Here is a 7797-nt window from a genome sequence, read left to right as displayed (position 1 = left end):
GTCCATCAGGTCTCCAAAGCCATGGCACATCCCAACCCTACGCCGGTGACTCTTCAGAACACCAAGGTGCCAGAGTGCTTTCGCGGGGAAGCGTTTGAAGATGTAGAGGACTGGCTTGACCAGTTTGAGCGAGTGGCCAAGATTAATCAGTGGAGCGAAGATCACAAGCTTTGCAATGTTTATTTTGCCCTTCAGGATAATGCTAGAACGTGGTTTGAAAACCACGAGGCCAGCTTATCCACATGGAACGACTTCCGCCGCCAGCTTGTAGACACCTTTGCGAGAACTGATCGACGCGACAATGCGCTGCGCCTGCTTGAAGTGCGTGTCCAGAAGCCGAATGAGAGCGTGGCTATGTTTGCGGAAGACATGGCTCGCCTTTTTCGCCGTGCCGACCCTGATATGAGTGAGCCAAAGAAGTTACGGCATCTCATGCACGGTGTCAAAGAACAGGTGTTTGCCGGCTTAGTACGCAACCCACCTAAAACCGTGAGTGAGTTCATTAAGGACGCTACGGCTATAGAGCGAGCCCTCCAAGATCGGTGCCGCCAGTACAACCGACCAGCCAGCTGTGCCCCGACGACTGCGGCGGCGCTGACTGCAACAGATCAGACCACTCTTCGAGACATGATTAGAGAAATTGTCCTTGAGGAGTTGCAGCGAATTTCGGTTACGAAAGCTCAGTCGTCAGAGGCCCTCGTGCAGGCTGTAAGGAATGAAATTCGGTGCTCCCTAACACCGTCTGCCCAGTGCAACGAGTTTCATCCAGTCGACAAAGCGGCAGTCATTTCCGAACCACCATACCGCGTTCCACAACCGGTCAACTACCCGGCCAACATTCCTGCACCTTATCACGAGCCGCAATCTGAGAGCTACGCCGCGGTCCTACGTCGCCCGCCTCCAGACCACGCCTCACCGAGCGCACCAAGCCGTCAGGAGACGCGATTCTTCCAGGGGCCTCAGTGGGCGCCTTCCAGGTGCTCTCAACTACGCCGAACGGACAGGTGGCGCAGTTATGACAGCCGGCCACTCTGTTTCTACTGCGGACAACCTGGCCACGTATATCGGTACTGCCGTTACCGCGAAGAGGGGCAGGCCTTTCCGTCTGCTTCTGCTCGCCGCCGCTTCGACGCTGACACTGCCCAAACCGACGACGGCCTTCCGGTCAGCAGGGAAACCGAATCCCCGGGCTTCCGCCGCCGCTCCTCCCCATCGCCACAGCGTTATTCTCCGCCGATGCGTCGTGGCAATGCTGAAGTTGGCGGACGGCGGTCCCCTAGCCCTCACCGGGGAAACTAACAGCCGCAACCTCACGAGGGGAGGTTGCACACAGTCTAAAAGTGTCAAAACCCTCACCACCGCCGCAACAGCCGACAGCCCGTGCTTCTGACGCTGCCGTTAGTATGGACATTGCCGCACTACCGCCGAAAATGCCGCCTACATTACCACCGAAAATGCCGCATCAGATAAGCAGCCCCGACGACGAAGCTGATACCGCTGACCTTGCCGCACTTCCGCCGAAAATGCCGAAAGAGACGAGCAACCCAGATAACGTTGTTAGCGCTGACCTCGCCGTTTCCATTGATGGGCTGGAGGTACATGCTTTGGTGGATACCGGGGCGGATTTTTCAATTATTAGCCAGAAACTGGCTGACACGCTGCGCAAAGTAAAAACCGAATGGACTGGGCCAGTAATAAGAAGTGCTGGGGGCCAGCTACTGGCACCGACAGGGAAGTGCACTGCCCGGATAGGAATAGGAAACGCGGTGTTTGTTGGCAGCTTCGTTATTCTCCCTGACTGTTGCAAAGATCTCATCTTGGGCATGGACTTTCTGCGTCTTCATGGGGCTGTAATCAGCATTCGTGACAGCGTCGTTGCCTTCACCAACAATCATGAAGACCTTGGTTGTGCGGAAGTACCACTGATGCCCTTACGCGTCGCCAATGAGACAGTGACATTACCTCCGCGATCATGCTCTCTTGTTGAAGTGAAGTGCGACATGGCGCATACCGGCGATGGTATCGCCGAAAGGGCAGTCGCCCTGATACTAAGCCGAGGTGTTTCTATAGCTCGAGGGCTAGTCAACTTGACCAATGGACAGACCGAAGTGCTGCTGACAAACTTCAGCGACGAGCGTCAGCAAATTCCGAAAGGCACAACTGTGGCCTTCTTCGACAGCATCCCAAAGGCGCAGCACTGCTTCTCAGTGCAACAGGAAGGATCAATGTGCAAGACGCCCGTAACCATCGTCGATGTGAGTAAAAATTTGTCTTCTTCAGAACGGGACCGTCTTTTGGATCTCATAGATCAATTTCGAGACTGCTTTGCTTCCGAATCGCGGATCGGCCAAACGCCTTTGACAAAACATCGAATCATCACGGATGACTCGATTCGCCCGATTCGACAAAATCCTTACCGTGTAGCTCCGAAAGAACGTGCAGCCATTCAGCGCCAGGTGGCCGAAATGCTTAGAGACGACGTTATCCAGCCGTCACAGAGCCCCTGGGCTTCCCCCGTGGTACTTGTTAAAAAGAAGGACGGCAGCTTACGATTTTGCATAGATTACCGCAAGCTCAACCAAGTAACTAAAAAAGACGTGTACCCTCTTCCTCGCATCGACGATTCCCTTGATCGCCTACGAAATGCACGTTACTTCTCATCAATGGACTTGAAAAGTGGATATTGGCAGATAGAAGTAGACGAGAGAGATCGGGAGAAGACAGCATTCGTCACTCCCGATGGATTGTACGAGTTTAAGGTCCTTCCGTTCGGTTTATGCTCAGCACCAGCAACATTTCAGAGGTTGATGGATACTGTGCTCTCGGGACTTAAGTGGCAAACATGCCTGGTGTATCTTGACGACGTGATTGTGTTTTCGGCCACATTTGAAGAGCATCTACGCCGTCTGCTAGCTGTATTTCAGGCCATACGATCTGCGGGCCTCACACTAAAACCCGAGAAGTGCCACTTCGGGTACGAGGAGCTGCAATTCTTAGGTCACGTCGTTAGCCAAGAAGGTGTCCGGCCTGATCCTGAAAAGCTCTCCGCAGTCGCCAAGTTCCCGACACCTACGGACAAAAAGACATTGCGGCGTTTCCTGGGTCTTTGCGCCTATTACCGCCGGTTTATTGCTGGTTTCTCACGAATTGCCTGGCCATTAACTTCGCTGACGCGTGACAATGCTGTCTTTCACTGGGGTGAAGAACAGGAACAAGCGTTTAATGAGCTGCGGAGACGTTTACAGACACCACCTGTCCTGGCGCACTTTGATGACGACGCCCCTACACTGCTTCATACGGATGCCAGCAACGTGGGCTTAGGTGCTGTGCTGGTGCAGCGCCAGGGTGGTGTCGAAAAAGTAATTGCTTACGCCAGCAGGACCCTATCTAAAGCAGAAGCGAACTACTCGGCAACCGAAAAAGAATGCCTTGCAGTGGTATGGGCGGTTATGAAGTTCCGCCCTTATTTGTACGCTCGCCCCTTTCAAGTCGTTAGCGACCATCACTCGCTCTGTTGGCTGACGAATCTAAAGGACCCTTCAGGGAGACTCGCGCGTTGGAGCCTTCGATTACAAGAATTCGACATGGCAGTTATTTACAAATCTGGAAAAAAGCACGCGGATGCTGACTGCCTTTCGCGAGCGCCGGTCGAACCTTTTACTATGACCGATGAAGACACTGCATTTTTAGGTGTCATAGATGACGCAACGCTTTCCCAACAGCAGCGAGAAGACCAGGAATTGCTCCCTCTTATTGATTTCTTGGAAAAACGAACTGCCGTTGTGCCTAAGATTTTCACCCGAGTAATCTCTTCATTCTTTATTCGCAACAACGTGCTTTACAAGAAGAACTTCCGCCCTGGGGGAAACAGTCATCTACTCGTCGTCCCATCTGTTCTCCGCAGTGAAGTTCTGCAAGCGTGTCACGACGAGCCAACCGCCGGTCACCTAGGCTACACCCGCACGTTGGCTAGAGTCCAGCACGGATACTACTGGCCAAAACTGCCTGCGACAGTGAAACACTATGTACGTACGTGCATAGACTGCCAGCGCCGTAAGTCACCCCCTGTAAAACCAGCTGGCCTACTCCATCCTCTTCAAGTGCCAACAACACCTTTTAAGCAAATCGGCATGGACCTCCTGGGACCATTTCCGACGTCGACAGCCGGAAATAAATGGATAATTGTCGCCACCGATTATCTAACCCGCTACGCGGAGACCAAGGCTCTGCCAAGGGGTACCGCCGCTGAAGCAGCTCGGTTCTTCGTGGAGAACATTGTCCTGAGGCATGGCGCTCCGGCGCTCATTATAACTGACCGAGGAACTGCATTTACGGCCGAACTTTTGGAGACCGTTCTCCGCCTCAGTGGTACCAGTCACCGTAAAACTACAGCCTATCACCCCCAAACCAATGGGTTGACGGAACGCCTCAATAAAACCATTGCAGACATGCTTTGCATGTACGTTGACGTGAACCACAAGAATTGGGACGAAATTCTTCCCTACGTCACGTTCGCCTACAATACGGCACGCCAAGACACCACTCGTATGACACCATTCAGCCTCCTTCACGGGCGACCAGTAACAACTATGCTGGATGCAATGTTGCTCCCGAATGCCGACACCGACGATCTCGATCAGGACGCCGAGGAAATCGCTCAGCGTGCAGAGGAAGCCCGCCAACTAGCGCGTGTGCGGATCAAGAATCAGCAAGAGCATGATGCACGACGCTACAATCATAGACGCCGACATGTCATGTACGAACCTGGCGACAAAGTGTGGATCTGGACGCCTATTCGCCGCCGTGGACTCTCCGAAAAACTATTGCGGCGATATTTCGGGCCATATCTTGTTCAGCGACGTTTAACCGACGTCACTTATGAGGTGGTGCCAGACGGGGTGTCGACCTCGAAGCGACGCCAGCAACAAGCCGACGTCGTCCACGTTGTACGCATGAAGCCGTACAACTCGGACTGACCTTGACCCCCTACTCCCTTTTATGCTCATCGGGACGATGCTTCCTGAGGAGGGGGGCAAATGCCGCATAGAAGACGACGCCAAAGATGATGACTGGGCCACACAAGCGCGAGCCTGGAAGAGAAGGAAGTTGGAGCGCAAGACTCGTCCAGGTTGATTTATTAAACCCGTCCTATCTTTGGGTCCTCCTTGGCGTTCAATCGAGACGTGACAATATTTACATTCGCTCTCTGCTCGCTGACTTGCCAGTCTATTTACTTTTCCCGTTTAGAGCGATCAAGCCTTTCAGCCTATGACAACACCTTTAGCCTAACTGTAGCTCACGATCACCGATAAGACGCGGCGTTTCCGCGTTACCAAGCTTTGTTTCTGATCGCACTGTCGCCTCCACTTACGCGATCGCCTAATGCCAACGAATATTGTTATTATTATTATTATTATTATTATTATTATTATTATTATTATTATTATTATTATTATTATTATTATTATTATTATTATTATTATTATTATTATTATTATTATTATTATTATTTGAGCAAAGCTTTCGACGTTGTTACTCACCCATTACTACTTGAAAAGCTTTTACTCTCTGGTGTCGAAGTCTCAATCGTAGCCCTCCTACGTAACTATCTTCTTGATCGGTCCTGCTTTGTCAGTGCCAATGGAGAGAGTTCATTTATCCTGCAAGTGGAGTTCCTCAGGGTTCTGTATTAGGCCCGCTTCTCTTCTCCGTTTTTATTAACGATGTTTCCTCGGCGATGAAGAACTCCTGGTTTCTTATTTATGATGATGATATAAAATATTCAAGGTCATACATTTTTTTCAAGACTGCTTGTTGTTGCAATCGGATATATCTGCTTTTTCTGATTGGTGTGCGAATAATCGACTTACTCTCAATTCTTCCACAACTAGGGTTGTCTCATTTACTCCTAAAACGCACAGCTTTCTCTACCATTATTTTGTGAATTCTGTGCTGTTGGAGAGGGTTGATGAAATTAATGACCTTGGTGTACTTTTTGACCGCACCCTCAGCTTCTCCTCTCATACTAAACGCATTGCTCAGAGGGCCATGCGGACACTCGGATTCGCCTGCAGACTTTCGAGAGAGTTCCGTACTCCACTTCCATTCCTAAAGCTGTACCTGTCCATATGCTTGCCGCTTTTGGCGTACGCGTCGGTTGTTTGGAGTGGCAATTGTAAATCGAACTGGAACAAGGTTGACAGAGTACAGCAAAAATATTTTACAGAGATTTCGATATCGCTTTTCTTGCTCAACTTCCTCCTCTCACTACACTAAGAGTACCCCGCTGAATCTTCCTTCTCTTAACTGCCGTCGTGTCAGAGTAGATATAATTTTTCTGTACAAGCTCCTTCATGGCCACATTATGTGCCCTCAGCTCTTAGAATACATCCTTCTACGCGTTCCGCGAAAGAGCATGAGGGAATTCAGACCGTTTCAAGTTTCTCCGTTTCTTCATTCCCATTCCCCTCTTGAAAGATGCAGAGGCTGTTTAACTCTTTTTGTCTTCACCTTGACATCTTTCAAAACTCGCTCTCCATTTATATTGGACGTTCGTAGCTTTGTACTCTAAACTGTATTTATCACAACTTCCACTTTCTAGCCTAAGTATTGTATTTAATTTACTTGATGTTTTTCTTTTTCTCCTGTTCAGTGCTGTTTAAAGTATCTTGTGCTGCTTTTTATCCGTTTCTTATTTATAGTTTAACTTTGAACTTTATTTTCGAATCTTACTGGTCCCGCGTTCAATTCTATTTTTTTTTTTCTGTATTTACCTGTATGTCTAGCCTGTGTTTTAAGTACCTCGCACTTGCTGCACCTGGAATGGTTGTTTATTTTATGTATATTTCTATTGCTATAATCAATGTCAGTTATTTATTTTTTTTTCATTTGTGCTCTACAATTCTTTGACTGTGTATATAAGACATGCTACTCATTGAGTTCTTTCTTTCCGCGACACTTTTCGTCCCAGTTTCATTTCATGTGCTATTTGTTTCTTTTTTTGTGTTTTATCTGTGTGTATAAAACTTGTGTGTGCATTTTAATTTTTTCTTGTGCTGCAGCACGGAGACCACATGGTTGTTCCTGCCCACACTAAATAAAGATTAATTGATTGATTGATTGATTGATTGATTGATTGATTGATTGATTGATTGATTGATTGATTATTAAGATAGGCTTTTTCGGCAATCCTTCGTGTGAAGGCCAGCATCAGAATAGCCCGTGAAACATGCTTCACAGTTTGGTTGTGCTGACACGGACAGTACACCTATTCCTGTTGTTGTTTTTCGTTTGGTGAAGTTTGTTGCCAGACCATTTGATTCATCGTGCGCATTTAGAAAAAGAAGAATTGCGGTGATGATCACAGGATTACAGAACTGGGAGCTAATTTGAAGCCTGACCCGAGATCGTACGCACGTATAACCCAGACTTCGTTTCTTTGAAGGCGGGACTCAGAGATATCATTCGGCCTTTTTCAAAAAATCCTTCCCGTCTAATAACATTTATCTATATTGACACCTAGAAGTCCTGTGTGCGCTACAATAATCACAATGCGTTGCCGTATGGGAACTGCAGTTCGAAACTCAAACTTTGAAATTGTGGGCCGGTTCCAAAAGTACTTTGAAACTTTTCTCCCAACACACACACAAAAAAAGACATATTCCTTTTCAGATATGTCGAGAAGTTGTACTGTTCAGTGCCGGCTCTTAGATGACAGTCCTGACGTTTTCAATCTCGGCTGGCTGGAAATGGCTTCTTTATACTGTGGTCCCATTAAGTTAGCCGATTGGCTCGGTC

Source organism: Amblyomma maculatum, chromosome 8, assembly GCF_055883805.1.
Source record: "Amblyomma maculatum isolate TAMU_Amacu chromosome 8, ASM5588380v1, whole genome shotgun sequence".
Taxonomy (NCBI): Eukaryota; Metazoa; Arthropoda; class Arachnida; order Ixodida; family Ixodidae; genus Amblyomma; species Amblyomma maculatum.
Note: the sequence above shows the minus strand (reverse complement) of the source record.